Here is a 25,022-nt window from a genome sequence, read left to right on the forward strand (position 1 = left end):
TATTGGTGCCCCTTTTAAAACTGCACCTAAATATTCAAAAGATGTGGAGTCTCCAAGTGATAACTGCTTGCATTGGAATGTATCATTAAACAGCATAGCTACACCTCCACCTTTCTTGCCGGTACGTGAGACATTTAAAAAGTTAAAGTTTGGTGGAGCCGACTCAATTAATACACTTTCAGCACTACAAGAATTTAACCATGTCTCTGTTAAAAACAGAAAATCAAGCCCATAATTTGTAATAAAATCATTAATTAGATAAGACTTTTTAGTAAGAGATCTGATATTTAGCAGAGCTAATTTAATACCCTGTGCGTTTTGTTCTAAAGACTGTGGGTTACAATTTACATACTGCAGGTTGGATATTTTCACATTATCTGACCTATACTCCCTGTTCTTTCTGCTTCTGATAAGAACTGTAATGGGGGAGATAACTGGCACACAGGGTCCGTACTTGTTTTGAAAACATGTACTGCTGACATCACCATTGTAGCAGCACGGACCCAAAAGATATCAGTTTGCTGGATTACTTGTGGCGGCCTCTTCCCTTATGGTGCAGGGAGGTGGGAGGGGCTCCTGCTGGTGAAGAAGTCGAGAGCGGAGCTGTCTGTCCGGTGGTTTAGGAGCTTGCCTCTTCTTTTTGGGTTGTGGGGGGGTTCGTTTAATTCCTTCTCATGTTCATGTTCACTGGGCTTCATTTTGGTCCCCTTTTCTAACTCCTTGATTGGGGAGTGTAGTGGTGGTGGGGATGGGGTTGCTGGGTCCGTGAGGCAGTAGGTGACTGTGGAGGAGAAGTTGTGCTGATTTTCCGCTGTACCTGAGGACTCGCTGACAGAGAAAGCGTCAGCCTTGTCCCTGCAGATACCAGCTTCTCCATGGTTGCTGGGAAGTTCAGGTGGGGTGATGATGGGGTGGAGATGGAGGATGATGATCATGAGGTGGAGAAGGAGGATGGTGTGGAGTGCTCATGCAGTTGCGGTGTTTCCGGCAGCTGATACAGAAGAACATGGCTCCCATCCATTAACTCCGCAGTCTCTGTGGGGGGAGGATGTTGTGTCTCTGTAGTGCAGACAGTGTCCTTGGGTGTTAAAGCTGACATGTCTTCACCAGTGGGAACAGAGAAGTTCTGTGACAGGAATTTGACTCCCCTCTTGTTGGTGTGCAGTCCATCTCTCCTGAAAAACTCTCTTCCCAAAAAACAGATTGAAATTGTCAATGAAGTTCAGTCCGTTTGACCTGCAGGTTTTCTGAAGCCAAATGTTTTAAAGTCAACAGCCTAGAGAACATATTGCAGCCCCTTGCAGGTAGAGGACCACTGATGAATGTCTGGATGTTGAACTTGCGCAGTGTGGTAAAAAGATCATTAAAGTCTCTTTTAACACCTCAGACTCCTCTTTCTTTGTATCGTTCTTTCCAGCATGAACAATGATTCGTTTCACTGTTCTGTATTCAGCCAGTAGTGCTGGAAGCTTCTCATTCAGTTCAGAAACTGTGATGAGTTTCTGATTATTTTTCATGCCATGAACAGAGTCATCCCCCAAAACAAAAGTGTCTGCTGTGGCCCCAGCCTGGAGCCCTGTGGCTCTCCTGGGGTGTTTTGAATGCCTGAATCTTCTGGTTCTTTCTGAATTATACTGGCTGGTATTTAAAAAGTCATTAAGGTCTTGCAGTGGCTCAAATCTGTTTTGCAAACTAAGTGACTGGAACTGATTTCCTCTGGCTCTGTGCTCTGTGATCTCCGAGCAATAGCTTTAGCATTAGCATTAGCCAGATGTGCTATGTTAGCAGGAGTGGAGGATACTACAGAGCTGTATGTGGCATGCCGTTTGGGTTTAGCTCCAATGCTAACCCATTGCTGTTTTTTCCCATATCTTTCAGCTGTACTCACATTACGGATGTCCACATGATCTGCTGGTCCAGTTCTGTTCGTCTCCACTGCTTGCTGCTCCGTTAAAAATCTGTTGTCCGCTGGCAGCACTCCCACTCTCCGATGGTCCTCGAACAGCGCAGAAATGCCAGTCCTTAAACTCTGATAACAAGGACCGATTTTTTTTCCAAAACAGTCATTCTTTGTAGAAGATTGTAGCAGTTCTGGCAGCACTGGTGCTCTGAACCCACACAAGGAGGCATCTTGTAGATTTCTTCTTTAGCACTCTACAGAAACTTTTCTGATTCCTGTGCCTATGGCTCTACTATAAAATGTCCAAAAGAAACTAGAAAAAAAAAGAAACAAAATATGGTAGTGCTAGTGCTAATCTAAATAATGAGCTCAGACACTGTAGCTCAAAAATGTCTAAAAATAAAGAAAAGTATGAAAGATAGCAGAGATAGCAGAGCTAAGCAGAGAAGCGTCTGAACGGCACAGAAGCAGGAAGCAAAAGAACTCATAGTCAGAGCTCGCCTTTTTAGGAGTATTTAAACACCCGCTAATTAAGTGTCAACACCCATAAAAGTGGGAATAAAAAGTAATTTTTTTTGTTGTTTTTCTAAAAGAATGTTGTATTTGCTAAGCTGAAAAAAATAGAAAGTATATGGTAAAACAATGTTTTCACAACAAAAACACAGCAGTATCCCATTCCCTCCAAAATTATATTTTTCAAGAGATCATGTGTGTGTGTGTGTGAAGGTGAGATGCTCTGTTTGTTGTATTTTGATGATCTTACCACAGTTTCTCCAGTTTACAGTGTGGATTCTTCAGTCCAGCAGAGAGCAGCTTCACTCCTGAATCCTGCAGTTTATTATAACCCAGGTTCAGTTCTCTCAGAGTTGAGGAGTTTGAGCTGAGAGCTGAGGCCAGATCTGCACAACTTTTATCTGATAGATTACACCAACGCAGCCTGAGAGAGAAATGACAATCCATTAGAAACACTGACAAATAAACACACACACCCCTTAGGAAGGAGGTGTATTAGTATATTTTTGAGATAATTATTATATTCTTTATTATCTATTATGATTATTCTTTTTCTTTTTATTACTAGTCAGTGAATTAAATTAAGTGCAACTGTAGGTGTTGAAGTGACCTCTTTTCTTGCTTGATTACAAATAAAAAAATTGCCTATGTATAATAAAAAAAAACAAATACGGATAAATCCTCCCTAACACATACACACACACACAAATTTACAAATACTGATTTCTTTATATAAATTGATAGATAGGTGCTGTCTTACTTTCATGCAGCATAGCACATAGTCTCTTAGTCACTTACTGTTAAACTTCCTGATTTTCAACTCTGGTACACTGTCCAGCAGACTCATTGGAACTAGACAAACTTATCAGTTGTTTAAAAAATTATTATTTTAGATGGTGTAGCTCCCCTTAAACACAAAAAAGAGAGACAGAAAAAGCTCGCAATGTGGTACAATGATCAAACTCGTACCTTAAAGCAGTTAGTACAAAATTTATAATAATATCGATCAACTAAACTGGAAGTTTTTCATTTTGCGTGGAAAGACAGTCTTGTCAAATATAGAAAAGACCAGGCAGGTAATAAACCTCAGATTCCAGTCATTCACACCAACAAAAACACAGCAGTTCCCCTTTCACTCCCAAACTATATTTTTCACTTTGTCTCCACTTCTCCACCTGGTATCTGGACTAGGGATGTCCCGATCCAGCTTTTTGAACTTCCGATCCGATACCGATTTTTTTTTTGCACTTCCGATCTGATACCGATACCGGCCGATACCGATACCTGCCTATCCGAGCATGTATTAAAGTTTAAAGTTATTTAGCCAACTTACTTTGTTGTCAAACTCATGTTGAAAAGCGTTTTACTCTTGATAACAAGTAGCCAGCTGAATTAGGTGTGTTTGAATAATACACAATGGTTGGTAAGGAGAAACTGACCTGTTTATTTAGCAATTAATAAACTCAAAATAGACAAAATAATAAATAACAAACAGAAATGGCGACAGTAAACCAAGGCTTAAAAAGCCATAAGTGCAAATAATATTGTAAATTGTATTAAAAAAGCAAAACACACAAACTGAGTAGAAAATAGTCTATTAATAGCATCAGTACTCTTGACTGCTGTACTCAAGTGTAAAACAAAGCTTAAAAAAAATCAGTGCAAACAATGTAAACTATTAAAAAGCAAAATGCCTTCTACTCCCCAATCTCGTCCACACTTTGCTGCTCCACCCCACCTACACACTCCCTTCAATTCCAACTGTTTGCCCTGCCTGCAGTCCGAGCATGATGGGGAGATTCTTTTTTTACAAAGACGAGCATTTCAGTATGCTCAGGTGTCAGCCTGCTCCTGTGTTAGTAATGTAACCATAATATAATAAATATTTTTTATAAGCAATTAAAGCTAAATTATCAAAATAAGCTACGTTTCACACAGTTTTACCTTTTAGTTGCATAAATAAGAAACATAACATGTTTCATAAACTTTATTTGCAAATAATTGTGAAATTTACCCATACCCACTAGTTGAGATGTGATACTACAATAAGCATAATGACACTAAAAACACAACAAAGCAAACATCATAATGTTAAGAGAGAAAACTTTATTAAATTCAAAGAAAAAACTCTTCATAAAGGGAGCTAACGCTGCCTCCAGCCGGTCTGACCGGAGTTCATCTTTCCCGGCCCGGGGAGATGCTATGCTCGTTAGCTGAAGTTGTGCTGAAAAATGCAGACCGGATTTTACTCTCACTGGCGAAAACACAGCAAAAACTGGAATGGATTATCTAAATGAGTGCGCTGGAAAACCCGGATCGGACTGTGAAAAAACTGGATCGGGAGTCTGGATCGGCATTTTCTTGTGCCTTCCGATCCGATACCGATACGCATTTTTTGCAAATATCGGCGGCCTAATCTGGACCGAGCACACCTGCTTAATTTAATTTGCATAAGAGATCATGTTTGTGTGTGTGTGTGTGTGTGTGTGAGAGTGAAGGTGAGATGCTGTTTGTTGTATTTTGATGATCTTACCACAGTTTCTCCAGTTTACAGTGTGGATTCTTCAGTCCAGCAGAGAGTAGCTTCACTCCTGAATCCTGCAGTTTATTATAACTCAGGTACAGTTCTCTCAGAGTTGAGGAGTTTGAGCTGAGAACTGAGGCCAGATCTGCACAGCTTTTATCTGATAGATTACACTCCTGCAGCCTGAGAGAGAAATGATAATGCATTAGAAACACTGACATATAAACACACACCCCCTTAGGAAGGAGGTGTATTAGTATATTTTATATACTATTATTTCTTTTCTTATTCTTATTACTCAGTGAACAATTTTTTCTTGCTTGATTACAAATTAAAAATCTGCCTATGTATAAAAAAACAAATACAGATAAAGTCCTCCCTAACAAACACACACACACACAGCTGCCTCTATCATTATTGTTTAGTAAATTTGCAAATTCTGATTTCTCTTAGTCACTTACTGTTAACCTTTCTGATTTTCAACTCTAGTACACTGTCCAGCAGACTCATCGGAACTAGACAAACTAATCAGTTGTTTAGAAAATGATTATTTTAGATGGTGTAGCTCCCCTTAAACACAAAAAAGAGAGACAAAAAAGCTTGCACCATGGTACAATGATCAAAGTCGTACCTTAAAGCAGTTAGTACAAAATTTATAATAATATCGATCAACTAAACTGAAAATGTTCTATTCTGCATGGAAAGACAGTCTTGTCAAACATAGAAAGAACTTAATAAAGCCCGCTCAGCGTATCTGGCCTCTTTAGTGTTATTTCCAAATTAACTAAAAACCAGGCAGGTACTGAATCTCAGATTCCAGCCATTCACACCAGCAACGCTTTTATGGACTTCTTTGATAGAAAACTGAAAACATTCAGGATAAAATTCAACAGATAAATATGTCATCTGGTGTGGCTGATATAGGACAAAACTCAGTTACTGAAGTTATGATGAGTTTTTAACCCACTTCAACAGCTAGAACTAGAGAAAATTATCTCCTCATCAAACAGCACAACCTGCACACTTGATGCAGTTCCCTCAAAATGACTAAAACAGGCACAGCCATATATAATTAAACTTCTGTTAATGATAGTAAACTCATCGTTTACCCTGGGGCATGTACCCAAAGTCATTAAAACAGCGGTAATTAAACCTCTGATCAAGAAATGTGAGTGAGAATAAAGAAAATCGAGAAATGTGTAAAAGATGTGAAAACATTGATGTCTCACAATTTTCTCCTATTAAATAATGATAAAACAGAAATTCAAAGCTGCTAGAAATAAATGATCAGACTTAATGCTAAATCTGGCCGACTTCTCCGTCACACCTGGTTCAGTAGCTAAAAACCTTGGTGTTATCATAGGTTCAGATCTAGCATTCGATAAACACATATCTAATGTTTTTTTTTTTTTTGGCCCAACCACCACCCCCCTCTTCGGAGGACAATTAATACTTTATTTTCATTTATTTATTTATTTATTTTATTTATTATTATTATTATTATTATTATTATTATTATTATTATTATAAAATAAACAAACATACATACATACACATACTCACATATCTATCTATACATATGCTTATACATATACACACATACATAAATATACATACATATTAATACATACACATAAATATATACACACACACGCACAGTTACTTCTATTCTATTGTTTTTTGCAAAAATATGTCATGTGTTACGGATTATGTCATGAAATGCCTACCACAATGGAGGCAAGAAACCGCCACCATGCCCCTGCGATCCAGAGGCAGATAGGGAAGAACCCAGTGGACCCAGACCATCCACAGCCCATTAGGAGCCCAGAAGACCCGCGGCCACACATACCGATGGTAACCATGCACACACCCCAGATGAGGACGGGGGAGACTCCAGACGAAGCCCCCATGGCAAAGAGCAAGAGTCCAGAGAGCCAAAGGAAGCGAGCAGCCCCCCCCCCCCCCCGGCAGGCCAGCACCCCCTGCACGAGCCGAGCATGCGGCCCCCGAGATCCCAAGCACCCGGGAACAGCCCGACACCCGGCAGGCCCCCCCTCCCACGCCAGGGGGGCCCAAGCCACCCCCAGGCCACGGCCACCAAGGGGGCGGGCCAGAGACCACATTAGGGCATCCGGCCACGCACCCAGGGACCCACGGATGCCCACCCCCCCCAGCAACAGCAGTGACAATCGGCGGAGAGCAGCGTGGAGTGGTAGGGAGGGCAAAAACCCGCCCTCCGCAACCATGTCCCACAGGTGTCCATGCTCAGTTAGCCCCAAACCCAGGACCAACTGTTCACGCACACATGCACATTCACACACCCGTCACACACACATCCGTCACACATACACCCGTCGCACACGTGCACATTCACTCACAGACCAGTCACACACACCAGTCACGCACACCAGTCACACACACAGAACATACATAAACACCTAATGCGGGCATGCGGGCACAAGTACAGAGCCAGCGGCAACCTAGGGAAGCAGCCAACCAGGCCCCGAACAACCACCCGACCCACACCCCAGGCAGGGTGCACGAAACCAGGGTGTGAGAAGACCTGACCCCCCTCCTCCCCCCACCCAGCATGTTGCAGTGATATGAATGTGTATAATGAGAAGAATGAATGAAAGCTACAGTGCTATTAAAATTGGAGGGACAGCTGTAATATGAGAACTGAATAACAGCACCCAACCACACTGCCCCCCCCAAAGGCCCTCAATGTCTAAAATGCGAAATAAAATTGAGGAGCATGGAGCACCTACCCCCCAAAACCCTATGTGTGATATGATGTGTGTAAGCTGTATGATGAGTTTGTATGTGTAATGCGATGTTAGACTGAGTAGGAGTCGGGGAAGGGCCAGGAAAGGACCGAGGGGCAGAGGACTACACCCCGGAGGAAGAGAGCCAACTACTGCTGGCTCACTAGGCACCCAGTTCCATACACCCAACCGCAGTACAGGGAAGGCAAGTCCAGGGTGTAGAGCGGCTACGGCCCCAGGACACCGCCGCTCTGCAAGACAGCGCCCCCATCCCCACACTGCAATACAACATAAATACACACCCCACTCACATACAAAAGACAACAGATATTACACACACGCACACACACGCACACACACACACGCACACACACGCACACACGCACACACACAGACACATTTACACTCAACATCCCACTCTTTCTCATACACACACAGTGGTCCTGAGCCCAGGACCAACCGGTCTTAAGTGGGAGACTGCCGCTTCCCCACCTGAGCGCCCCTACCTGCCCACAGGGAGGGCACCCAGAATCCCGGAATGCCAACCAGACACCCCAACACGGACCAAACCACCACCCCCCACGACGGCGCGCCCAAGAGAGGCATAGACCCTCCCCAGCGCAGGGAGGGACCCAAACAAATCAAATCAAATTTATTTGTATAGCGCTTTTTACAACAGGTGTTGGCACAAAGCAGCTTTACAGAAACATGATTACAGGACAAAGAATCAGGCAAAGCATTACACATAGAAAATACAGAATACAGAACCCCCAGTGAGCGCGGAGGCAAGGAAAAACACCCTCAGAGCTGGAGGAGGAGGAAGAAACCTTGGGAGGACCAAGACTCACATTTGAGGGGGGACCATCCTACCACTGGTCAAACGGCTTTTAAATTAAAATTTAAAAAGTCTTTTATACATCCATATAGGTTTTATGTGCTCAGGAGTGTAATAGCGCCACTAATGGCTTGGATGTAATCTGTAGTGGAGAGTAAGATGGATGATGAGCAGCTGATCTGTGGTGGTGGTGGAGAAGAGCTGACTTCAGAAACTTCCATCAGTCTGGCCGGACAGGAGACGCGAGAGCCTGAGGGTCCAACTTCGGTATCGGGTCAGACAGGTGGGCAGTCAGTAACTCGGAGGAAAGCAGAGAGATGGAATTAGTTTTGACTGGATTTATGCAAAACTGAGAATATAAAACATTATCAGAGTGTGGCAAATGACTCCGGCAGAACTGAATAAAACAGCCTAACTAAAGGCAGAGAGCCAGAAGGTAACATAGACATGGAAGCACCCTGAAACACCAGCATCCACCCACTCCACCGTCCACAAACCTGAGTGACCGTGTGCAGTGGGAGAACAACAGCACCAGCATCTCAGTTTACCACAATTTCCTCTGTCCATGAACCCCTGAATCTGCAGCCTTATCTAAAGGGAAAAACATTAATTACCAAAAGCTAAACTAAACAAGTAAGTTTTCAGTCTAGACTTAAAGATTGAGACTGTGTCTGAGTCCCGAACATATTCGGGGAGATTATTCCAGAGTTGAGGCGCTTTATAAGAGAAAGCTCTTCCTCCTGCAGAGCTCCTCTGAATTTTAGGAACTACTAAGAAACCAGCACCCTGAGATCTAAGTAATCGCGGTGGTTCATAACAGGAGATGAGGTCTTGTAAATACTCAGGAGCGAGCCCGTGTAGGGCTTTATACGTTAACAGGAGAATTTTATAGTCTATGCGGAATTTGACTGGAAGCCAGTGCAGTGATGATAGTACTGGACTAATATGGTCAAATTTTCTAGTTTTAGTAAGGACCCTGGCTGCAGCATTTTGAACTAGCTGAAGTTTATTTAAGTTACTGCCGGAACATCCAGACAGTAGCGCATTACAATAATCTAGCCTTGAGGTAATAAAGGCATGTACTAATTTTTCTGCGTCATTCAGTGATAGGGCATTTCTTAGCTTGGCGATGTTACGGAGGTGTAGAAAAGCTGTTCTAGTAACATTAGATATGTGTTTATCGAATGCTAGATCTGAATCTATGATAACTCCAAGGTTTTTAGCTGCTGAACCAGGGGTGGCTGAGAAGTCAGCCAGATTTAGCATTAAGTCTGATAATTTATTTCTAGCAGCTTTGGGGCCTAATAGGAGAACTTCTGTTTTATCACTATTTAATAGGAGGAAGTTGTGTGACATCCATGATTTTACATCTTCTACACAATCCTCGATTTTCTTTAATCTCACTCTGTCATCAGGTTTGGCTGATATGAAGAGCTGCGTGTCATCCGCATAACAATGAAAATTCACATTGTGTTTTCTAATAACTTTGCCCAGTGGGAGCATATATAATGTAAATAATAACGGTCCTAATATAGAGCCTTGTGGGATTCCATATCTTACCTTGGTATAACTGGAAGACATATCATTTATCCTCACAAACTGATAGCGATCGGTTAAGTATGATTTAAACCATGCTAAGGCAGTTCCGGTTACACCGACCATGTTCTCTAGTCTTTCTAAAAGGATAGTATGATCTATTGTATCAAAGGCTGCGCTCAGATCGAGAAGTACGAGTAGGGAAACACAGCCTTGGTCGGCGGCTATAAGTAGATCGTTTGTTATTCTAACTAAAGCTGTCTCAGTGCTATGATGAGGCCTAAATCCAGATTGAAATTTTTCATAGATCTGGTTTCTTTGCAGGTAAGAGCAAAGTTGTTGGGCTACAGCTTTTTCTAAAATCTTAGAAATAAAGGGTAAGTTTGAAATAGGTCTATAGTTAGACAGTACACTAGGATCAAGATTTGGTTTCTTGATCAGAGGTTTAATTACAGCTGTTTTAAAGGCTTTGGGTACATGGCCTAGGGTGAGCGATGAGTTTACTATCATTAACAGAGGTTTAATTATATCTGGCAGTACCTGTTTTAGTAATTTTGTGGGAACAGCATCAAGTGTGCAGGTTGTGCTGTTTGAAGAGGAGATAATTTTCTCTAGTTCTAGCTGTGGAAGTGGGTTAAAGACTTCCAACCTAACTTCAGTAACAGGGTTTTGTTCTAGATCAGCCAGACCAGATGACAGAGAGGATGTAATATTTATCTGTTTAATTTTATCCCGAATGTTTTCAATTTTACTATTGAAGTAGTCCATAAAATCGTTGCTGGTGTAAATGGCTGGAATCTGAGGTTCAGTACCTGCCTGGTTTTTAGTTAATTTGGAAATAACACTAAAGAGAACTCTAGGATTATTTTTATTTATCTCAATCTGTGAGGCCAGATATGCTGAGCGGGCTTTATTAAGTTCTTTTCTATATTTAACAAGACTGTCTTTCCACGCAGAGTGAAACACTTCCAGTTTAGTTGATCTATATTTACGCTCTAAATTTCGTATTAACTGCTTTAAGGTACGAGTTTGATCATTGTACCACGGTGTGAGCTTTTTCTGTCTCTCTATTTTGTGTTTAAGGGGTGCTACAACATCTAAGGTAGAGCGAAAGGTATTTTCTAAACCTTCGGTTAGTTTGTCTAGTTCTACTGGGTCTATAGGAGAATACATTAGAGTTGATAAGTCTGGAAGCTTATCTGTAAATTGTTGGGCTGTAAAAGGTGTAATTGAACGTTTTACAGAGTAGCTAGGGGATGTACGTATATTATGACTAAGATGTAATTTAAATGAAATAAGGTAATGATCTGAAATTGCGGAGGTTTGAGAACGAATATTCGGGTTATCTATGCTCACACCCAGGGTCAAAACTAAATCCAGAGTATGATTACAGTAATGAGTAGGTCCTGTTATATTTTGAATAATACCAACTGAGTCTAAAATCGATGTGAATGCCTTTTTTAATGGATCATCCAATTTTTCGAAATGAATGTTGAAGTCTCCAACTATAATCACTTTATCATTACTTACTGCTAAGTCTGTGACAAAATCACTAAATTCTTTTAAAAATTCTAAATAGGGCCCTGGTGGTCTGTAGATGTTAATTAAAGAAAATGCATTCTTTTTTGTAACTGGATTAATTATACTGGTGTAAAGAAGCTCAAAAGAAGTAAAATTTTCATAGTGTTTCTGATTGCTAACTAAGGTACTTTGGAAAAATATGCAGACCCCACCTCCTCTACCGGACAATCTCGGATTGTGTATATAATTATAGCCTGCAGGGGCGGCTTCATTTAATGCTACATATTCATTTGGCCTAATCCAGGTTTCTGTCAGACACAGAATATCGAATTTCTGATCAGTTATCATTTCATTCACCAGAACTGCTTTTGAATTTAGAGATCTAATATTAAGTAAACCAATCTTTAGGCTTGAAATGTTAGTACTACAGTCTGGATACGATTGTTTAATATAAGTTAAGTTATTTAGATTTACTGTTTTAGTTTTTTGATGTTTTTGTTTGACTCGGGGGACAGACACAGTCTGAATACATTGGTATCTAGGTAACGTCTCTTTGCAGCTCGCAGACGGTCGGTTAAGCCTCTCTGTCTGCGGCCTGGTCCCGGCTCTGGATTGTCAGCAGCTTCTAATACTACTCTGCCGACTAACTAAAAGACTATGAGCTATGCTGCATGAAAGTAAGGCAGCACCCTCCCGCGTGGGGTGGACACCATCCCTACCTAAAAGACCAGGCTTGCCCTCAAAGTGTAGCCAGTTATCTATAAAGCCCACATGATTTTCTGCACACCACTTGGACATCCAGCGGTTCAGCGAAGAAAGCCTGCTGTAAGCTTCATCACCACGCCTCATTGGGATGGGGCCAGAGCAGATTACCTCCTCAGACAGCGTCTGGGCCTGTTTAATCACCTCTTTAATATTAGCCTTAGTTACTTCAGACTGCCGCAGACGAATATCATTGGCCCCTACATGAATTACTACCCTCGAATATCTCCTATTCCCTAACCTGAGGTTGCCACTAATGTCCGGTGCTCTGGCTCCCGGTAAACAAGTAACTGTTGCCGCTGGTGCCCCTAAAGGAGTAGCTAATTTCACGTGTCGGACGATAGAGTCTCCTATCACCAGAGTACCTTTAACAGGCTCCTCAGTTGGTGCTTCACTGAGCGGGGCAAACCTGTTTGACACGTGAACTGGGGGAGCGTGGTGTTTAGGTGGGCTGGCTGTGGCCTTTGCGGTAGCATTAGCCTTAGCCTTTCGACTATGCCGCCGAGACGTTACCCATTCGCCCCGCTGTGAGGGCTCTAAGGCCGGAGTCGAGGGGGTACTAACTCTCCCTGAGACACCCGGGGCTGCTAACAGTGAATCCTGCTGTCTATCCCTTATTAAACCCCGGACGTGCAGCTCTAACTTATTTACCTTATCCACCAAGGTGCTAACTATCTCACACTTAGTACAAATACCACTATTGTTACCAGTATCGGTGGATAAGGGATCTAAGCTATACATGCCACACTCTAAACAGGTGTAAACCTGAGCAGAAGCCATGGAGAAAAAAGCACTCACCTTGTTTCAGTTGAAATTAGAAACTTACACAAACAAACTGCAGCAGCAAACAGCTAATCCAGCAAACCTGAGGAAAAAAGTCTATAAAAGTAGACTGAGAGTGGATTAACAGGCGACAGACGCCCACGGGCACCAGGGCCCCGGACTCCGCACCCCGACCGCCACAGGGGAACCCAGCCAACCGGACAGGGCCAGCACCCACCACCATGGGCCCCCCAGACCCACACCCCAAGACCACAAGAGCATACATCCAGGCCCCCCCCACCAACAACCAGGGCCCGCACACAGAAATCACCAAGCGGCAGCCACCGTCCCCAGTCCAAGAGCCATCAGACACCCGAATCCCCCGACCCCCCCCCCCCCAGCCACCTGCCGGACGCACCAGGAGACACGACTACAGCCGCCCACCCCCATCATGTGATGGAGCTGATCAGTGGGAACCAGAGAGATTCAAATGTAGCCAATTGGTTTTTTGAGGTTGCAGACATTCTTTCCAGACTAATGTGGTCTAAAAGTAAATTTCTATAGTGATTTATGCATAAATCATTTTTTGATTTCCACTTCATGAGGATAGTTTTCTTAGCGATGCATAAGACAGTGAGAACTATGTGCAGTATATTTGTTTCCATGTTTAGTTCACTTACATCACCTAAAATGCATAGTTTGGGTGAAGCTGGGATATTGCAATTAAACCAGGTAGATAAGTCTTCACATATCATCTGCCAGAATCTCTGAACAGGCATGCAAAACCATATAGCATGTATATAATTCTCAATATGATTGCCCGAACAGTTAGTGCATATATTTGTTTCTCTAAGGCCCATTTGGAACATGTGTTCTATGGAGAATTTTGTATTGTATGAGTTGTAAATTTGGACTTTTCGTCATTTTGAAATTGTTTAAACATATCTGTGTCCAAAACTTCTTATCTGGGTTCATGGAGAGATCTCGATCCCATTTTGTAATTGGGAGGGATATTGAATCATTAATTTTGGATAATAACTTATATATTTTTGATAACAATTTAGGAGTATAGAGATTCATGAACTCTTTTATCAATACTGGGATTTCTAATGTTAGATTATTTAAATTAAATCTTGCTTGTATAATGGACTTTAATTGTAGATACTCCAGAAATTTGCTACTGCTAATTTCGTATTTTGAAATAAGATTTTCAAATGACATAAAGGTCCCCTCCTGTATAACATGTTCTAAATTCTTAATTCCTTTCTCTTGCCATTGCGAAAAATTAATAACTGTTTTTTTCTGACATATATCTGGGTTGTTCCAAATGGGTGTCCTTTTACATGGTATTAGTGAAGACTTAGCTATCTTTAAAAATTCCCACCAAGCTGTCAGAGTGGTGTTTATGTTTAGGCTTTTAAAGCAGCTATAGTGTTTAATACTGGAGCTAATGAAAGGTAAGTCAGAGATTTTCACTTTTCCACAGAGTGTTTGTTCTAGGTCCAGCCATGGGCTGCCTAAAGGGTTTGTTTTAATCCAACTTGTAACATATTGCAATCTATTGGCTAAAAAATAGTGATAGAAGTTTGGTAGTTCTAGACCACCATGGCATTTTAGCTTCTGTAAAGTCTTCAAACTTATTCTCGATGTTTTATTTTTCCATAAAAATTTTGAAATGTTTGAGTCTAATGACTTAAACCAAGCAGCAGGAGGTTTATTAGGGATTAATGAAAACAAATAATTGATTTTAGGTAGAATCAGCATTTTTACAGTAGCAACTCTCCCAATAAGAGATATAGGTAGAGAATTCCATCGTGTGAGATCGTCCTCTATTTTTTTTGTAGAGGAGTATGATTCAATCGTATCAGGTCTGATAGCTTGGGGGAAAAATGTATACCTAAATATTTAATGTTGCCCGACTGTAGTGAAGTAGTGCTCTGAAATGTACAATTCAGAGGTAGAACTGTTGATTTACTCCAGTTAATGGAATAATCTGATACAGATGAGAACTTATCTATGAGTGTGATTGTCTTTAGCAGAGAAGTTTGTGAGTCCCTAAGGAAAAGTAATACATCATCAGCATAAAGGCTTATCTTATGGTCTGTATTTTCTGTTTGAATTCCTTTAATATCTACACTTTGTCGTATTTTTGCTGCTAGTGGTTCAATAAAAAATACAAAAAGTGAGGGAGAGAGCGGGCAGCCCTGTCTGGTGCCTCTCTGCAGACTAAAGCTTTGTTTGGTCCGAATGTATAATGGATGGAGTGATTTTTTTTAACCTCCTTGCAAGAACTTTGCAAATTATTTTAAGGTCTACATTTATAAGCGAAATTGGGCGATAGCTGGATGGGAGTGTTGGATCTTTGCCTGGTTTAAGAAGCAAGGTAATGTTGGCAGAGTTCATGTTTGGAGATATTATGCGGTCCTTCTTGATTTGAGTGACCATTCTAAAAAAAAATGGGTTCTAACACAGACCAGAATTCTTTATATAACTCTGCAGGAAAGCCATCTGGACCTGGAGCTTTATTATTTGGGAGATCCTGTATTGCTTTAAAGAATTCGGAAGATGAAAAAGGTGAATCAAGAGTCATAACCTGTTCCTCATCTAGTTTAGGTAGATTTATATTTTTCAAAAATTCTTCAATGTCAGCATCAGATGGATTCATCTGTGATGAGTATAATGCCTCATAAAAGTCTTTAAAATTGTTATTAATTTCTTCTGGGTCACGAGTAATGTTACCAACAGAGTCTTTAATTGAAGAAATAGCTGTTTTTTCTTTATTTAGTTTTAATTGGTTTGCCAGGAATTTTCCAGATTTATTTCCATGCTCGAAGTTTTCCAAGCGCAGCCTCTGCAACATAAATTGTGTCTTTTTATCAATGATTTCATTTAGTTCCAATCTTAATTTCCGCAGGGTGTTAATTATATGTTCTTGTGGTGAAGCAGCATAGGCTGTTTCTAATGATTTTATTTTCTGTTCCAATTCTGACACACGAGTTTTTTCTTTAATTTTCTTATGTGCGCAGTAAGATATTATTTTACCCCGCATTACTGCCTTCCCTGCTTCCCAAAGAACACATGGCGATATTCCAGGCAGGTCATTATGTTCTAAATATATAGCCCACTCTTTTTTGAAGTAATTAATGAAATCTTGTTCGTTAAGTAATGATGTATTAAATCTCCAGTTCCTAGCTGGTGGTATAACTCTTTTCCGTGTCATAGACACCGGTGCGTGATCGCTAATAATGATAGGTTGAATTTGAGTGTCTGTGATTTCCCTCATCATAGAGCTGCTAACTAAAAAGTAATCTAAGCGAGAGTGAGATTTATGTACGTGTGAGAAAAAACTATACTCTCTCAGAGTAGGGTGATGTGAACGCCAAGCATCGCATAGACCAAAATCCTTCATGTACTGTTTAAGAATGTCTGCAGACTGCCAGTTCCTTTGACTCACTGCTGTACTGAGCCTGTCAATCTCTTCATTAAGTACCAAGTTGAAGTCTCCTCCTATCACCAGTGTGGTGTCAGAGTGATCAGAAAGTGAAGTGAAAAAGGTATGAAACAAGGAGGGGTCATCAACATTTGGCGCATATATACTAGCAATGCAAAAATTAATATTTTGAATAGATAAATTAAGTATTGTGGCGTCTGTGTGTGTGTGTGTGGCTGCTGTGTGCCCGCCTCTGTGTGCCTGTGTGTGAGTGGATGTCAGGTGTGGGGCCTCCCTTTTAGGTGTGGTTATGCACAGTGGTGGGCACCACTCTGAATCTACCATCCGGTAGATTCCTAGTTGGTTTAGTGACCTTAGGGCTGTTTATGCTGTGTGAGCAGTTGGGTTTCGCTCTCCTAGCCTTGTTAAAGGCTATAAGTGAGTGGCAAGCCTGTTAATAAAGAGCTGTTGAGTACTTTCAATGAGTCTCACGAGTCCTCCTTCCTCTTCCACGCCACAGTATTATAAATCTGCCTTCTGGTTCTGATATAGTATTTCTGATGGTGAAGTTTAACTTTTTGTTAATCAATATAGCTACACCTCTTTGTTTGGAGTTATAACAGGCTGAGTATGTGTGAGGAAACTGTGGAAAGGAGAATGTTTGCGCAGATGTTTTAGATACATGTGTCTCCTGTAGAAACACAATGTCAGCCTTTAAATCATTTAACCGATGGGCAATTTTTACCCTCTTTTCCCCCGAACCAGCTCCACGTACATTCCATGAGACAAACCTCAGCATGCTCATATTTGAGTTACCTGGGAAAGTCACGTGTGCTCACTAACGGTGTGTGTGTGTGTGTGTGTGTGTGTGCTCTCGCATGTAACCTGTATGACTGTGTGCTCGTGTGGTAAACATGTTGGGTGCAAAAAAACAAAACAAAAAAACAAACAAAAAACAAAAACAATGAGTGCTTAACATGGTAACAGTCTGCTATACTGATTGACCCGGCATTAATAGTTATAAACAGACATATCTAATGAGCTTTTAGCGGAGAAGGAGTGAAAGAGTCAGAACAGACGTGTTTGTATACAGATCACCTGGTCAGTACAGCCATGGCGTGGTTTTCTGGCCGCGGTGAAGCTGTCCGTTCACGTAGAGTTTATCCACCGCGATGACAGCCCGAGAACCTTCCTGGATGTATTTTTTTCGGATAGGGAACAGAACTTTGCGTCGCTCCAGGATTTCTTTGGGAAACTGGTCGTTAACGCTGAAGTCCGTTCCCCTCAGCTCTCGCCCGCGGCTCTTCACCAGTTCCTTCTGTTTGAAGTGTTCAAACTTAGCCACGATGGGTCTGGATCGGTGTCCTCCGGGTCCTTTAGTTCCTATGCGGTGAACGCGAGCGAAGGTGATGGTCTTCACGGTGTCCTCCGGAAGCTTCAGGTAAGTCTGTATGAACTCCTTCACTGTTGTCTCCGGGTTTTCCTCTTGCTTCTCTGGTAATCCAGAAAACACGAGGTTGTCTCTCATGCCGCGGGCCTGGAGCTCGAGGACGGTCTCTTTTATTTTTTTATTTTCCTCTGAGAGATGGGTCATGCCCTTAGTGAGGGAGTTCACCGACTCTCTGAGCACAGAAACAACGGGTAGTCAATATACAGAAAAGGTTCAACAGGGGCGAACAGCAGCCAGAGAGATAACACGTACCGAATAACGAGGGACAGTCCTGAGGTCATACACGGCAAGGCAATAGTGAAGAGCAGGCAAAAATCAGCAATGGTATAAACAGTCCAGGTAATACACAAAGATCCAATGTCAGAGCGTAGGCAAAAATCAGAGTCGAGAATAAACAATCCAGGGGTCATACACAAAAGGAAAACACGGGCAAGAATAGAAACGCGTTGTAAAGTGGAAAACCAATCAATACTCAGCACAGGTATGCGTGTGAAAGGGCTATTTATACTGTGAAAAATTAGTATTCCGGACTTCCGGGGGGTGTACTGAGATAAGGTGAATGTGTGATGTCAGCGTGTGGTGCGTTCTGGGTAGTGTAGTTCGGAGACTGGAGATCGCAGGGAGCACTGAGTGTGGGAGAGACAGAAGCGCTATCAGCATCAGACCTGACACCAGCACTAGAGCAAATATATATCTGAGATTTTTTTTTGTTCCAGGTGGGATTATTATACCATAGTGTGAGGAATACACAGTGCTGTAACCTCCAGAATATAAATAATATCTGTTCCTGTTTACTCCACACACGTGAACACACAGCAGCACAAACCCACCCTTTACATCATTGGCGTAGGAACCGGGGGGGATGGGTGGGACATGTCTCACCCAATATTAGAAACAAGTGGATTTGTGCCCCCCAGGAGTCAGTGACCGCTGTGTGAATGGGAAATCTCTTAATGCCAATCACGTAGCCGGGTAAGGAATTAAGTTCTGCCCCTCAGTAGAAACAGCCAATCAGCTTGCTGGTTTTGCGGCGTGCGGAGGAGAGTCAGTGTGCTGGTGGGAGGAAAGCCCCTCCCCCTCGCTGTGAGATTTAGAAGCGGGGTACAGAATCTGGATATACAGAGATTTTTCTAAAAGAAAGGTAAAGGAGCTAACCATGTAAACTGTGGTGACACTGTTTCTGATTAAAAAGACACGTCTCTGAATCAAAACACACAGATCAAACCCACTGTGTGATTAATAAACTGCAGCTGTGTTAGTCAGTTAGCTTAACTTTGGAATTAGATAGATAGGGAGTTAAGGTTTAAGAAAAAATAAACTATATATGTAATGTTCAACTTGCCCTGATGTACCTGATCAGCTAATCACTATTTCATTTTCAAACTGTGTTTATTAATTTAAGATCTCAGGACTTACTGTAAGCTATAATGAACAACAATTCATTTAAATAACTAGATATCTAGAAGCTGGATGTAGAGGATAGCCAGAATTTAGTACAGTACTTTATGTTGGTAGTTTAAAGCAGTTTCTTAACCCTGATTTCTGCCCTAAAATTGTGTGTTTTCCACCAGATCCAACTAATCAGTTAATAAACAATCCTTTATTGAGTTTACCTGTTAAAATCCCTTAGCCCCTAATGGAGCCTAAATCAATCATTATGTATATCCAGCAGTGTATTAAACACATCATACCACCACTTACTTTATTAAAGTACCTTTAAAGCAGAGAAAGCTCTAGAATATGGAGAACAGTGGGAATATGCAGTAGAATATGCAGGAACAGGGTTAAGAAACATTGATCTAAACTGACTTCTGTTCATTTGTAGTTTACAGTAACACCACAGTAAGACCACATGTCCTGACTTTTCACACATATTTTTTCTAACAGCAGTAATGTAATGTGTTTAGGTTGTAAAGTCACCTTTACTTGGATGTAACTAATAATAAACAGAATACAAAAAAGGGATTATTTGTGATTAAAAGATGTTGTTTTAGGACACTATAGGCTGGGCTTTGGTTCATATTAGCAAATGTGTCCCCCCCCCAGTATCAAACCCGCTCCTACGCTCTTACTTTACATCATTTATAAACAGAATACAAAATAAAATAGCATTTCTGTTTCAGTAAATTAGTGGATAACTCACCTTCACAGCGTGAACGAGTATTTAAAAATGTACTAAAACAATAAAACAGGTTTCTATCTAACCACAGCACAAAGACGGTACTGGTGCATGTTCACAATGACAACCTGTACTGTTACACACCTTAAGACAAGAAGAATAGGACAAAATAATAGAAACACTTCATCACTTGGTGTCGAAATATCCTAAACATCAAAGGAGATGTGATAACGACACCACAACACACACACACACACACACACACACTCACTCTCTCTTTCTGAACATTAGCAGGCAGTAGGAGTGTGTTAGTTTAGAGAAATCACCACACAGTCAGTCTGATGAAAGTGTAAAGTTCAGAGTGACTTTTCTCTATGAGCAGTTTCTGCATTTCTAATACTGTGTGTGAGTGTGATTGTGGAGGTTTTCAGCATATTCTATAGAGAGTTGATGAAGCAATGGTTCAGCGATGGCTCGGGGGAACACTGTGCAGAGGACTGATGATCATTCTACACACCACCTCCACACACTGGTACAGACTGTGGGTAGTGGTTCTGATCACTACCCAGAATGGTGTGAGTATACGCAGCTTATTTTACTGAGAGGTGTGTAACTATAAGGAAATAAGAAACATTGAGCTGCTTTTTAATGGATGATTTTTACTAAGATTGCTGCGTAATAGTTAAAAGCAGGGGTGGATCTACTGGGGTGGTAAAGGGCAGCTGCCACCCTAAAAGAAAGCCTTGCCACTCCTGCTGCCACCCCAGTTGGCAGCAACGAATTAATCCCTTTCCACACGCCCCCTAGTGGCCATTCCACCGGGGGAAATTGACTCGGCAGACATTTTGAATAACTGTAAACAAATAAATATATATAGTTTTTGCAGTGAAATCACTCTGATATGATGGAGGACACTCGTGGCTGTGTGTGTGTGTAGTGGAGTGTGTGTGCAGGGGTGTGTGTGTTAGTGTTTGTGTGTGTGTGTGTGTGTGTGTGTGTGCAGGGGTGTGTGTTAGTGTGTGTGTGTAGTGGTGTGTGTTAGAGTGAGTGGGAGTGTTTGTGTGTGTGTGTGTGAATTGGTGTGTGTGTGTAGTGGTGTATGTGTGTGTGTGTGTAGTGGTGTATGTGTGAAATGGTTTGTGTGTGTGTGTGTGTAGTGGTGTGTGTGTGTAGTGGTGTGTGTGTGTAGTGGTGTGTGTGTGTAGTGGTGTGTGTGTGTGTGTGTGTGTGTGTGTGTGTGTGTGTGTGTGTGTGTAGTGGTGTGTGTGTGTGTGTGTGTGTGTGTGTAGTGGTGTGTGTGTGTGTGTGTGTGTGTAGTGGTGTGTGTGTTAGCATAGGCGTGCACACATAGACATCAGGGGGTGCTGAAGCACCACCAACTCTGCCCTTTATTAACCAAAGTGCCCTTTTAAAACTTCGTTTTTTGTTTGTTTAAATATTATTCTTCTTATTATTATTATTACTATTATTATTATTAAGATTTTACTGAAGCCGTGTTGAAATGATCTTTTGAAAACCTGTGCGATTAAAAACGAGTGAAAACAGAATGCCCTGAAATCAGCTCACACACGACAGAGCTCTCTTCCACTGTCACGTGACCCCGCGCGGTCGCGCAGGCATAGGCCAATCACGAAGCCGGTTCAGGAAGAAAGTCCCGCCTCTTAATAGAAACAGCCAATCAGCTCGCTGGTTTTGCAGAGCGCGGAGGAGAGTGGGGATGCCCCCCTCCCGCCCCCACACCCCGCCCACATCCAACCCCCCCCCCCCCGCCCCTTCGCTGTAGAGGATTTGTAAAGTTTTCTTTTTTAGATTCAGCAGCGGGGTGCAGCGAGCTGACGTTAAAACAGATCTGGATATACAGCGATTTTTCTAAAAGGTGACGGAGCTTACCATGTACACTGTGTAGAGATTATTTCTGATAGCTGGTTAAAAATAAACGACTCAAAACTGTAGATCAAACCCTCTGAGAGCTTGTGATAGTCATTGTGACTTGTAGACTAGGATTACTGTAAATTATAATGAAGGAAAATTATTTTAGCTAGCTTAACTAGTTAGCTAGAAGCTGGATGTAGTGGAGAGACAGAATTTAGTACAATACTTCATGTAGGTATTTTAAAGCAGTTTCTTAACCCATCCATATGATCAGCTAATAAACTCTCATTTATTGAGTTTACCTGTTAAAATCCATTAGCCCCTTTAGATTTACTAATGGAATATATCTGGTCCTTTAGTAAAAGCTCATTTAACTAACAGACTAGGAGGGTTTGGGTCATCTAAAGTTTATATTAACCTCTGCCAAAAAATCTCTATGAAATAAGGTTACATTCTTTTACGTAAAAGACCACCATCATAAGTACTTTTAGTCGAAAAAAGGTGGTGTAAATGTAAATATACAAATATACAACAGAATTGACATGCCAATACATAATAATAATAATAATAATAATAATAATAATAATAATAATAATAATAATAATAATAATAATAATAATAATAATAATATCTTTTATATTCTTTTAAACATTAGATGATACCTCATCAGTTTTTTTTCATATATTTATATATAGTTCAGACATTGCACACATTTTTTTATCAACAGTAAATGTAAAGTGGAGTAACATGTTTAGGTTGTAAAGTGACCTTTACTTGGATGTAACTAATAATAAACAGAAGTACAAAAAGAATGGTTTATTTGTGATTAAAGGTAATTCCACAAATGTTGTTTTAAGAGACTATAAAATGGGCTTATTCAAATAAGCAGATTACATTATATTATATTATATTACATTATAGATGTGTCCCCCCCCCCCCCAATATCAAACCTGCTCCTACGTCCTAGCAAGGCACACTAGATGAGCTGCAGCAGTTCAGCACAGCACGCACGGAAACATATAGGCTTCCTCCCTGGGAGTGTTAGTGTGTGTGTGTGTGTGTGTGTGTGTGTATGTCTGTGTGTGTGTGTGTGTGTGTGTGCACGTGTGTGTGTGTATGTGTGTGTGTGTTTGTGTGTGTGTGTGTGAAGGTGAGATGCTCTGTTTGTTGTATTTTGATGATCTTACCACAGTGTCTCCAGTTTACAGTGTGAACTCTTCAGTCCAGCAGAGAGCAGCTTCACTCCTGAATCCTGCAGTTTATTATAACTCAGGTTCAGTTCTCTCAGAGTTGAGGAGTTTGAGCTGAGAACTGAGGTCAGATCTGCACAGCTTTTATCTGATAGATTACACCTCCACAGCCTGAGAGAGAAATGATAATCCATTAGAAACACTGACATATAAACACACACACCCCTATTAGTATATATTTGAGATAATTATGCTTTATTCCATAATAGTTATACAATCCTTGTTTAATTAAAATACATCTAGTAAATATATATATATATATATATATATTGTGTAGAACTGTTCAAAAATATTATACTATTATTTACTGAATTAAAATGAGTGAAGCTGAAGATGTTTTACATATTTAAGAAATGTTTAACATGTTTCCCTTCCTTTACTATAAACAATAATATGCACATGAATACATATACATATCCTCCACACAACTAATTCTAATTTCTTTATCAATAAATTGGTTACAGAACATTTTCAGTGATTATTTCATCAATTATTAAAGCAAGACATGATCATTCATTTAGCTGAATCTCACACTGCAGATTAAACTAACACTGAACTTAAATTCAGATAAACAGACATGCATGTACTTCTGATAAAGAGCTCAGAATAGAACACCTTCCCACAGAGAACATGCTGCTCAGTGTATTTCTCTTTATGAGGGTGAAATTAGAATAAGATTATTTAGTATTGTTAAGTGAGAGATCTATATTTATGTGCACATGGTCAGAGGTAGTTTTATTAGTTTAGGGTTTAAATGATTCTGTTGAACCACACTTCAAAAGCAATGTCTGATTTTCTTTTTTTTGACCCACCACCACCACCCCTCTTCAGAGGACTATTAATACTTTAATGTTTATTCATTTATTTGTTTAATTTATATATACATATATACATTTAATATAGTTGGGGGGTTCAGGGTTTGAGGGAGTGAGATGCAGAAGGGGCTACATGGGGAGAAAACAAACATACAAACAAACAAACGGACAACAACAAAGAAAGAAAAGAAAAAGAAAAGATACAAAAATAGGAAAGAAAGCGACATACATATATACATATATATCAAAATATAGCTGAACAGAAAACAGAATCTAAACTAATGTGCGATTTTAACTAATGATTTTGCTACGTTTTATCTTGTGTTGGATTAATGTGATTTAATGTAATGTTTGAATTAGATGTGTCTAAATTGGGTCTGAATCAGTGTTTTTGGTGGGTTCTGAGTGTCTAGAGAGAGATAGTCTGTTAGTAGATTTTTTCCAGTGATTGATGTTATTGTTATTTTTTGTTTTCCAGTTTATGAGGATGATATTCTTGGTGATGACTCGCGACATTAAGATTATTCTATTGTTTTGTCGTGTTGTGTTAGTGGTTGGTGTGTCTCCTAGTAGGCAGAGTGATGGTGTTGGGTGGATTTGGGTGGTGAGGGCATGAGATAGGAGGGTGATAACTTCTTTCCAGAACTGGTTAACGGGTGTGCAGTGCCACTTAGAGTGGATATAATTATCAACTGTGTTTTGATTGCAGTGTGTACAAATTGGTGAGATAGTGAATCTCATTTTATACATGTTGTGTGTGGTGTAGTGAACTCTGTGAATAACTTTATACTGGATGAGTTGTAAATTAGTGTTTTTGATCATGTTGTGATTATTATTACACACCTGGACCCAGAAATCAGCATTAGGAGTTAATGATAAATCTTCTTCCCATTGTTTGCACTGTAAGCTAATAGTAAGATTCAATTGAGATATTATTTTATATATTTTGGATAATATTTTATTTGTTG

The 25,022-nt window shown here is 40.7% G+C and overlaps 1 protein-coding gene and 1 long non-coding RNA gene across 3 annotated transcripts in view; both read right to left on the reverse strand.

Annotated features, from left to right (window-relative positions):
- Positions 1–25,022, reverse strand: part of LOC111188312 (NACHT, LRR and PYD domains-containing protein 12-like) — a 1,256,108-nt gene that overhangs the window by 872,566 nt on the left and 358,520 nt on the right. The window lies entirely within an intron of this gene.
- LOC125789925 (uncharacterized) lies at positions 8,340–13,511 on the reverse strand. Its single transcript, XR_007429944.1, has 2 exons — positions 13,155–13,511; positions 8,340–8,787 (listed from the first exon to the last, which is right to left on the reverse strand). It is a non-coding gene; the product is annotated as an uncharacterized LOC125789925 (long non-coding RNA).

Source organism: Astyanax mexicanus, unplaced genomic scaffold (assembly GCF_023375975.1).
Source record: "Astyanax mexicanus isolate ESR-SI-001 unplaced genomic scaffold, AstMex3_surface scaffold_32, whole genome shotgun sequence".
In the NCBI taxonomy this organism is placed as follows: Eukaryota; Metazoa; Chordata; class Actinopteri; order Characiformes; family Acestrorhamphidae; genus Astyanax; species Astyanax mexicanus.